Source organism: Asparagus officinalis, chromosome 7 (assembly GCF_001876935.1).
Source record: "Asparagus officinalis chromosome 7, Aspof.V1, whole genome shotgun sequence".
Classification (NCBI taxonomy): domain Eukaryota; kingdom Viridiplantae; phylum Streptophyta; class Magnoliopsida; order Asparagales; family Asparagaceae; genus Asparagus; species Asparagus officinalis.
In genome coordinates this window covers 137,551,559-137,563,330 of record NC_033800.1, presented here as the reverse complement: position 1 = coordinate 137,563,330, position 11,772 = coordinate 137,551,559, and positions in this window count along the sequence as shown.

Below are 11,772 nucleotides of genomic sequence, written 5' to 3'. Positions count from 1 at the left end.
AGATCAATGGTTATAGATGTTTCACCAACGCTCATAGTCTCTACATAAATACACGTAGAGCACACTGGTGGGTGCAGCCGTATCTGAAACTTCCGATATATTTCAAATCTCAAAGCAGTAGACAATCTGAAACTTTTGATATACTTTAGTTCTCAAAGCATAGATAATTGACGTCGTTTACGACTTTAGATGATTGAGGAGCCGGAGGAGCGGGGCTCTTCTTATCTCCAACATATGTCGTAGCCTTCATTTCTCCGCTACTATTATCATCATCACATCTACACAAATATTAATTCAAGAATGCATGTACATAGGTAGGGATATTGATGCGATATAATTATGTACCAAAAATTGCAAGTGCACAATTTATCAAGTTATAGTATAAAAAGATATCGATCTCACGAGGAAGGTGATTTTAAGAGATTATTAAACTTGGCTCTTATATTTTGTGCGTGACAATTAGGAATAAAGAATAAGTGTGATTTTGATGAGTGATTTTTGTGAATATATGCAAAAGATAATGAATTGAATTTTAGAGGAGAGAAGGAAGAATTAAAGAATAAATGAAATCATAAGGCAAGAAATATGAATTAATAAAATCAAGAAATAAAACTAAGAATGAAAAGAAAATTTAAGAAAGTCAAGATGGAGGATTCAAAAGAGGTAAGAAATCTAGAATATAATCCACTAACCAATTTCAATTACAAAATATAAACTATTCTCTTTTTATCATATTTCAACTTAGATTTATTAAGCATAGATTATCAAACCATTTAAGGAAAGTGTAACCTATCAAATTATCATCTAAGTTAAAATCACTATTCATGATAAGAACAACAACATGATAATAATCCTAGAATTCATAAGCATAACCTATCAAACCATTTAAGGAAAGCATAGATTATCAAATTCTTCTTCTACCGATTAGTTCTCTAGTTGATTATCCTAAACATGAACATTTTAAGTACAAGAGAATAATTCATACAATATAAAGGAAATTAGACTAGTTTCATATAATTCTAAACTTCCTACAAGAATTAAATTCACATCTTTAAGAAATAAAAACAAGAAAAAGAACTAATTACAAAAATAAAAAGAAAAGAAAAATCTAAACTATGAACAAGAAATAAATCTAATTACAAAGAAAATAAAAATCTAAACTACAAAATAAATTGCAGAAATTAAATGCAAGAAAAATAAATCTACTCTACAAATTAAAGTGCAAAAAGAAATAAAAAAGACAAGAAAATAAATCTACACTACAAGCATGAATTTAAATCTAACTAATAAGCAATAATAAAGAAATTACTAAAAAGAAATAAAAGAGAAAAGAAATGCAAACCTTCAAATTGCTCTTCATCTCCATCCTCATCATTCAACAAGAGGAGAAAGAACAAATTTAAAGAGGAAAAAATTATTTTTATTAATTGCAACTAAAGTTACAATTTTTGGAAGGCCTTCTCAATTAAGAGTAGCCCTCCTCTCCAAAAGGAGTTTACAAAATTTTCACACCTCTAACCCCTCACTCTCTACCCCTATTTATAGTAATCTTCAATGAATATGAGCCATTGGATTTGTCTTGAGCCCCAAGCAACAATCTCCACCTTTGATTTATTTGATTTTCAAAAGAAAATCAAAATCCAATTCTTGAGCCCATGTTCATTTGATTTTCAAAAGAATTTTCTTGCAAATTCCAAGCCCAAGTCCGGTCTATCATGTGTGTGATTTTACATTAATTCTCTGTAGCAAAGCCATCCAAGTCCGGTTCTCTTCATGAAGTTTTCATTTGATTTTTTTTTAAACAAATCCGGCCCACTTTTGTATTAATTTTCAAACAAAAAATGGAAGTCCAAGTCACCGTTTCGGCCCAACTCAAATGAATGTCCAAGCCAAGTCCAATCACAATTTCGGCCCAACTCTTTGCTGTGATTTTAAAAAATCAATTCAAGTCCAAGTCCGATTCCTTATCCGCAGCCTATCATTTATTTGAGGAAAATGACATGTCCGGTCCAATTTGAAGAGCTGCAGCAACAAATTGCAAGCAACCAAAATTTCGGCCCAATTTGATATCCAGCTGCAGCAACCAAAATTTCAAACCAAGTCCGGTCTTCTTTGAGTTCATCCTTCAAGCTAAATTCGACCCAATGCAAGGTTGTAATCAAATTTTTGATGAGCTTTGGGCTTTCAAAATCTTTTCCTCTTTTAAGCTTTTGCTTCATGGGCTTCTAAAATGCTACAAAATAGAGAAGAGAGATTTTTAAGGGGTTTTTACATTTAATAATATTTATTTATATTTCCATTCATTTATGTGCAAACTAATCTAACAACAATTATTAATGGTATATTTATTCATGTAAAATAGATAATGAGGATATAAAATTGTAATAAAATGTGATTATCAAATACCCCCACACCTAAACTTTTGCTAGTCCTCTAGCAAAGAAAATAAAAAGAAAATCCTAACTCACTTTCGCAGGAATCGCGGTTGTATTTAGCGCATACAACAAGCCTTTAAACCCCTAGGTTACCCTAGTGGACGAGTTGTAGTCTCGTGAGGGTTTGCAGTGAATATACCCACAAAATTCGGTCAACTTGCCAAATTAAAGAAGTCAGTAAATAACTAAATTCACTTGATAACTTTTAGATAATCTAATTGGAGCCAGTTATCACTCAAGAAAACATTTTTATATATAACTCTAAGGTATATTTTTAAGAAAATCTTCTCATTGTAGCAATACAAAACCAAGCCAAACTTAGAAATTTAATTTAAAAGTTTTGAAAAGAACATGCTAACTCTTTGTTTTAAATAATTTTCAAGTTGCTTGATTTAAAATATTTTCCAAGACCATATATACAACTATAAAACATTTATTAGTTTTTTTTAACTCTTTATTTCTTGGTGATTTTTTCTACTTTAACGGGCTTTCTAAGTGACCATTTAACGAGTTTTGGGCCAATGGATCCCAACCCAAATGGGCTTAGGTCATTAAGTATGGAAATACTCCTTGGGCTTAATTACTCGGTCAGCTTAGGCTTAATAAGATAGAATCACCTTGAATTAAAGAGTTTTTTTTTTCTTTTTGGTGCCCATTTTTCGCACTCTTCTTTTGCAATTTTTTTTTGTATGTATATATATTTTGAAAAAAATATGTAAATCAAGACACTTTGAAAAAATTATTTTCAACTCTAAGTTAAGCATGCAAAAATTTCATTATTTTAAATAAAAGTCCAAGTTAAGGCTTAAGTAAAATATACTACTTTGAAAATCATTTCTTAAAAAAAATTTATTTAGAGTTATCATAAAAAGTAAACTTAAGTAAATAACCAACTAGGGATTAGAAAATTTCAAATTTATCAAATAAATCAATTATTACATAACTCTATCAATTTGGCAAGTGACGATATAATTTTTTTTAAGGAAAAGAAAAAAAATGACAAAAATGCACTAAAATTGTAAAATAAAGAGAAAAAAATAACTAATTCCCACCCCCACACCTAAATTTTGCATTGTCCTCAATGCAAACTCTATGATGCATAAAGTAAAGCAGATAAGAAGTGAAGCACTTACATTTGGTTCGCTGATAAAAATCTGCAATTACCTTTGGTCTGAGGAGGAGGAAATCAAACATTTATTCTTTTCTTTTTTTTTCTTTTTTTTTCTCTTTTTTTTTCTTTTTTCTTTTTTTGAAAACAAAATAAACAATGTAGAATGAAATAAACAAAATAAACAATGTAGAATGAAATATTCAACATGAAGAGTTCATGTTCTACATTGAATCCTACCTTATTGCTGAAAATTCTCCCACGGATTTTAAATAAATTCAACATGATATAATCAACAATGTGCTGAAATTCTAAGCATTCCGGGGTGTTCAATGATTTTTGTGGCAATGGAAGGTAGGTATTATTGGTGTCATGCATATTGGACTTAGATTCTTGATTTGTGAATGTTTGTTCTCTAACAACCAATTTTTCTTTAACAATTTTCTCAACCCCAAGATTCATGGTTGATGTGTAAAAATTTGGTTGTTGTTTATTTTCCAAAAATCTTAGTTCATCAAGAAAGAGTTTTTCAAAATTCAGTTCAAAACAGCAATTGTCCAACACAGTTTCTTTATTTTGACAAACCCGATCTGCTTCTCCTAATATTTTTAGCTCCTCACCGAAAATTTCCTCAAAACTTAGATCTGACTCTTCTTCTTCTTCCCTCGGTCTTTCCTGAATTGAATTATCAGGGGAAGAATGAATTGGAACAAGAATTTGGCTTAAAGGTGTTCTTTCCTGATTATCGACCTGTTTTCCTGACTGTAGTGCATTCATTTGAGTGTCCTTAGGATTGACCACGGGTTGACTCAGAATTTCTCCTTCCTCTACTTCACTTATGGCACTAGCTAGTTGATCAATATGGGTTTCTAATCTAGCTAGGGCTTGAGTGTTAGAGTTAAGTATGAGTTCGGTTGATTGCATAAAGGAGTTCATCGTGTAGGATGTTTGAGTTAACATATCCGTGGCTAGTGTGGAGGCCTTAATAATGATTTCAAAACCTTTTTCCAAAAAATTGAGACGTTCATCATGATCTGTATCAAGAGGAGTGTGAGTTACAACTTGATGATGAGGAGACTGATTTTGATGTGACAGATTGGGTTGTTGAAATTGTGGATGAGAATTGAAAGGAACTGTGTTTTCCCTAGGAAAATGTTGGGTCAAAGAGGGAGTGAAGTTTTGAGTTTCGGAGTGGTTTCCCTGATTCCATGCAATGTTTGTGTAACTTGCCCAACCTGGGTTGTAGGTTGGAAAAAATGGATCATTTACCGAATACTGATATGGACTCTCTACAAACTCCCGGACTTCATTGGAAATTTCAATCCTATTGGGATAACATAAATTTTGAAAAACTTGTGGATTAGCCATTTGTTCAAAATGAATTTGTTGATGTGTATTGTCCCTAATCCACGTTTTGCATGCACCAAAAACAATTACTTTTTATATAATTTTTTTTTGTTTTGGAAAAATAAAAGTTAGTTTTTTTTGAAGAAAAAGGAAAAACAAATAAAAAACAATCACTTTTCAATCATGCTAACTCTAGGGTTAAGCCTAACTCAGCTAGACCAGCTCCTAACCAAAAACTGAGCGATAGGGATTTGATTGTAACCTGAATATCCATCCAGGAAACAGTAGAACTCGTGTCCTGCTAAACGCTCTAACATTTGGTCAATGAAAGGAAGAGGGAAGTGATCTTTCCTAGTGGCTAAGTTGAGCTTTCGGTAGTCAATACAGACTCGCCATCCAGTTTGGATCCGAGTGGGAATCAGCTCATTAGCCTCATTTTGGATCACGGTGATCCCAGATTTCTTTGGAACAACTTGGACTGGACTCACCCATGAACTATCAGAAATGGGATAAATGATCCCATGATCGAGACATTTCAGAATGTCTTTCCTAACGGCTTCTTTCATCACTGGGTTTAACCTACGTTGAGCATCTCTAGTAGGTTTGGCATCATCTATCAAATGGATTCGGTGTTGAACAATGGTTGGACTAATCCCTTTGATATCAGCCATGGTCCATCCAATGGCTTCCCTATTCTCTCTTAAAACAGCTAAGAGAGCTTCCTTTTGACCGGTAGTCAACTCAGAAGAAATGATAACTGGTAAAGACTCGTTCTCCCCTAAGTAGGCATACTCTAGATTTTCGGGTAGAGGTTTGAGCTCTAACTTAGGGGGTTCCTCCACAGATGGGCGAAGCTGGACTCGGGGTTCTATCTCTAAAGGTTCTCGTTGCCAGCCAACAGCAAAAACATGATTGACCAGCGGTTCTATCTCAAGTTCGTCATCAGAAAGCTCCTCAATCATTAAATCAGATGCATTTGAATCAGACTCACACTCTCCCTCTTGTTGTTCACTGGATATTCCTTGAATGAAATTCACTTCCATGGGTTCATCAGATGGATCACTAGGCTGTCTCCCTAAGTTGAAGATATTGAGGTCAACAGTCATATTCCCAAAAGATAGTTTCATCTGACCGGTTCTACAGTTTATCAAAGCATTTGAGGTGGCTAAGAACGGTCTTCCTAGAATGACGGGGATTTGACTTTTGAGATTGGAAACGGGCTGCGTTTCCAAGACAATAAAATCAACAGGGAAAATGAACTCTCCAACTTTGATCAGAACATCCTCTACCTCTCCTTTGGGAATTTTTACAGATCTATCAGCTAACTGTAGAGTGCATCTTGTCGGTTTAAGTTCTCCTACACCTAGCTGTTGATAGACTGAATAAGGAAGGAGGTTGACGCTGGCTCCCAAGTCTAGAAGTGCCTTATCAATGTGAGTGTTACCTATGACGCATGGAATTGTGGGACAACCAGGGTCCTTGTATTTCAATGGCATTGGTTTCGAAAAGATTTCACTGAGGTTGGCAGCTAAGAAGACTTTCTTGGGGACATTGGTGGTTCTTTTCTTAGTGCATAAGTCCTTCAAGAACTTTGCATAAGAGGGAATTTGTTCGATTGCATCTAGGAGAGGGATGTTGATCTTGACCTGTTTAAACGTTTCTAGGATTTTCTCAACCTGCGGGGAGTTTTTCCTAGGTTTGAGTCTATCTGGAAAGGGGGCAACGGGCCTATACCTATCTAGATCAGGCTCAATCTCAAGTTCAGCATTTTGGTCATCGGAAGGAATTGCTTCATCGGAAGGAGTGTTTTGAATGGGAGAAGGGGTTTGATCCGGTGGCATTCTAACCTGATTGTCTATTTGTTTTCCTGATCTCAGAGTGTGAATTGCATTCAGTTGAGCTGGGTTGTTGGAACTGGATCCAGTGTCTTTAGGGTTTGCAACAGGTTGACTTGGAAATTTTCCTTTTTCTCTCTCACTCACGGCAGCGGCTAATTGCCCAAGTTGGGTTTCTAACCGGGCTATGGCTTGTGTGTTCGAGTTGAGCACTTGGCCGGTGGTTTGCATGAATGAATTTAGAGTGGTGGATGATTGGGTCAACATGTTGGTAGTTTGTGTAGAAGCTTTGATCATAGCTTCTAAACCCTTTTCTAAGACACTCAAACGTTTGTCATGATCGGAATTTGATTGATTTGTAGGCTGGTGAGGATGAGGATGTTGGTTTGGAAAAGGTGGGTTAGAAAAATTGTTCGGTGCGTTGAATGGGACAGTGTTTCCCCTAGGGAATTGTTGGTTTGACGCGGGAATAAAGTTTTGGTTTCCATGAGAATTTCCTTGGTTCCAAGCAAAATTGGGATGATTTCTCCAACCTGGATTGTAGGTTGGAGAAAATGGATCATTTCTAGGGCGCTGGAATGCAGCGTTCATCTGTTCTAAAGCATGGTTGTTTCCTAGAAGAGGACATTCCTCTGAAACGTGGGTAGGAGACTGACAGTTATGACATCCCGGGGCAGAAATATGATTGATTTGAGCCGGAGCTCGTTCCTTAACTTCTAAGGCTTCTAACCTCCGCATAATCGTCGCCATCTTCGCTTCAGACGCAATGTTTGACTCCAAGGAAAAACCACTAGACTTAGATTGGGAAACAGATGAAACCCTGTCATCACAGTTTTCCCACTGCATTGTTTTCTCGGATAGACTCTCTAGGAATTCCCAAGCTTCATCGGCGTTTTTTCTCATAAAATCTCCCTGACACATCGATTCTAAAGATGTTTTTGAAGAATAGTCCAATCCTTCATATATGACTTGGCACAATCGCCATTTTTCTAGACCATGATGAGGACATTGGATTAAAAGATCTTTAAATCGGTCAAAGTATTTCCAGAATGGCTCTCCCGGGACAATTTTGAAATTCTGAATGCTGTTCCTAAGCTTTACCGTTTTGTGAATAGGGAAAAATTTCTTGAGAAAAACGGTGACAAATTCCTCCCAAGTTGAGATAGAATTTATCGGTAAGCTGTACATTTTAGCTTTGTCCTTTAGAGCAAATGGAATAAATCTAAGCTTAATCGCATCTTCGGTTAATTCTCTCATTTTTATCATAATACATACTTCCTCAAATTCCGAGATAAATATATATGCATCTTCTGTTTCATTACCTAGGAATTTGGGAAGCATGTTAATGAAATGCGGTCTAAGCTCGAAATTTGCTCCATTTACTTCGGGGAGTCTTATGCAAGATGGAATTGCATTTCTGGTGGGGTAACACATATCCTGAAGAACTGGTTGATTTGCCATTTCTTGAATTGGTTCAACACGGATTAAGCGATGAAAATTATCTCGAACCCAAAATTGCATACACCAAAAAAAAAATTTTTTTTTCCCTTTTTAAGGAAAGAAAGAAAATTAGTTTTTTTTTTCTTTTTAAGAAAATTAATTTTTTTTTCTTTTTAAAGGAAGGAAAGAAATAGTTTTTTTTTCTTTTAAGGAAAGAAAGAAAATTAGTTTTTTTTTTCTTTTTAAGAAAATTAATTTTTTTTTCTTTTTAAAGGAAGGAAAGAAAGAAAATTAGTTTTTTTTTTATATGAGAAGATAAAGAAAAAGAAAAATCCTAACTAAAACAAATCAAGGCAATCACTTTTCAATCAACTCTAACTCTAGGGTTTAGCCTAACTCCACTAGACCAGCTCCTAACCAAAAATTCCTACAGTGAAAAGATCAAAGTTTTACCCAGGTAGTTAGCCAGGTAAGGATAGTACTAGAGGGTGATCAAAGATCAATTAAGTACCTCTTTCCTTGCGGAGCGCTTTACGCAACCCCTAAACCTTGCCTTAGACACCAACTATTCTGAGAAAACTTAAACCGTTCACTTAAGGATTTCTTGTTCCTTATTGAGCTCGAATCCTTAGGGGCCAACGTCTAATGAGTTTTAGAAGGCTTGGATTTGTGAAGTGAGGAATTAGTGATTTGTGGGCTAAGGAAAGGGTGATGAAATCCCTTACCTTATCTTGATTGGGGTTTTGCCCTTAAGAATGTTTTAAGTGTGTGCCAAATCAAGTGCTACAATCACTTTGGTGAATTCCTACACTATATGAAATGCAACCCTAGAAATTAAAAGCGACTAAAAAGGATGGTAAAAAGAAAATCTTTATATTTTTTAATTATGGTCAACAATAATCAAAAGTGAGAAGGGGAAAATTGTTTGAGTTTATTATCTTGTTAGTTAATATCTAAGTGAAAGATGGATTTTATTATGGTCAACAAAAATAAAATCTTTTTTTTTTTTAAATCCTAATTGTCTCTAATTGTGAAGCTAGCTAAAGAGGGTGGAATTGAAAACTAGAAAGAAGACTTACCCGAAAGCAACGCTCCAAATTCTTGATCTTCAATCCAAGATTTTCAAGCTCCAAGCAGTTCCTTCACAAGAAAAATACACAAGTTAAAGAATCAAGTTAATAAAATCCTATTTTAGCACCTTCCCCGGCAACGGCGCCAAAAACTTGATGCGACATAATTATGTACCAAAAATTGCAAGTGCACAATTTATCAAGTTATAGTATAAAAAGATATCGATCCCACGAAGAAGGTGATTTTAAGAGATTATTAAACTTGGTTCTTATATTTTGTGCGTGACAATTAGAATTAAATTTCTAAGTTTGGCTTGGTTTTGTATTGCTACAATGAGAAGATTTTCTTAAAAATATACCTTAGAGTTATATATAAAAATGTTTTCTTGAGTGATAACTGGCTCCAATTAGATTATCTAAAAGTTATCAAGTGAATTTAGTTATTTACTGACTTCTTTAATTTGGCAAGTTGACCGAATTTTGTGGGTATATTCACTGCAAACCCTCACGAGACTACAACTCGTCCACTAGGGTAACCTAGGGGTTTAAAGGCTTGTTGTATGCGCTAAATACATTAAGCATAGATTATCAACCCATTTAAGAAAAGTGTAACCTATCAAATTGATAATCACATTTTATTACAATTTTATACCCTCATTATCTATTTTATATGAATAAATACAGCACTAATAATTGCTTTTATCTTTAATTGCAGGTTAATAAAAAATAAATTCCAAAAATCCCATCTCTCAACAAAGACCCTTGAGTAAATAAGAGAATTAATTTTCGAAAATCACATGTGTGCAAGGAACCGGATTTGGATTTGGATGCAAATAGTTAGAATGAAGTGGGCCTTTATGCAAAAGATTGCAAAACCAAAGTTGATTGCTACATGTTGAAAAGTGGGCCGGATTTTGATTTTCTTTGAAAATCAAAAATGAATTGTGGACTTTAGTGCTGCACCTTTGAGTTTCACATTGTGGACCGGTTTTGAATCACAAAGAAAAAAAAAGAAAAAAGGAAAAGAAATCAAATGGGAACAAGGCTACAAAGTTCCAATGGGCCGGATTTGTTTTGGCTTGGAAATCATGTGGACTTGATTTTTGGAGCCTTTGATTTTCAACAAATGAAAATCAAAAGTGGACCGGACTTGGAATTTGGGCTGCAGCAATTATCAAGACCGAATTTTCATCAATGGGCCGGAGAATTAATTTTGAAATCAAGACAATCACATGGACTTGGTGAAATGTGGACTTGGATGATTAAGGACCGGACTGGGCTTTTGACTGTTGCAAATATAGATTTTTATTTTTTAAAAAAATCAAATGGGTCTCCTATGTTGGCTAGAGAAGAACAAAAAACAAATTCAAAGGTGAAGATTGTTTCTTGGGGATCAAGACAAATCCAATGGTTCATATTCATTGAAGATTACTATAAATAGGGGTAGAGAGTGAGGGGTTAGAGGTGTGAAAATTTTGTAAACTCCTTTTGGAGAGGAGGGCTACTCTTAATTGAGAAGGCCTTCCAAAATTATAACTTTAGTTGCAATTAATAATAATAATTTTTTCACCACTTTAAATATTTCTTCTCTTTGTTGGATGATGAAGATGGAGATGAAGAATTATTTAGAGGTTTGCATTTTCTTTCCTTTTTCTCTTTTATTTCCTTTTTATTGCTTAGTAGTGTAGATTTATTTCTATGCTTGTAGTTTAGATTTTATTTTCTTGTTAAATAGCCAAGAGGCTAGAACCCTCTTGCCTTAGATTTATTTCATGCTTATAGAATAGATTTAATTTCTTGCATTTAATTCTTGCAATTTTATTTTGTAGTTTAGATTTTGCACTTTATTTTGTAGTTAGATTTTAATTTCTTATACTATTCACCTTGAGGCTAGAACCCTCTTGGGTTTAGTTTTTCTTTTTGTTTATTTTTATTTTGTTTGATTCGCCTTTAGGCTAGAACCCTCTAGGGAATCACCCTTTTCTAAGAAGTGGGTTCAATTGTAGATTACCCATATCTATAATTGAATCCACCATCTTTAATTTCTTGCATTTTCTTTTATTCTTGAATTTTATTTTCTTTATTCTTGATTTTTATTTTCCTTTTCCTTCTTGCCTTATTGATCATATTCATTCTTTGTCACATCCACTCTCACTTATATCTCGTGCCGATTTACACACTATCACTTCCACTCTCTCTATCTCTCCACAATCACATTCACTTATCACTCCTACTTGTCACACACACAACATAAGAACCGATTTTATATTTTCTCCTACAAAACACCTTCCTCGTGGGATCGATATCTTAAATACTATAACTTGACACGGTTGTGCACTTGCAACCTTTTTGGTACATGTTTATGCCGCATCAAGTTTTTGGCGCCGTTGCCGGGGAAGGTGCTTAAGTAGGTTTTAATTATTTTGGTTCTTTAACTTGTGTGTTTTTTGTGAAGGAAACGCTTGGAGCTTGAAGATCGCGGATTGGAGAGCTAGGATTTGAAGATTTGCTTTCGGGTAAGTCCTCTTTCTAGTTTT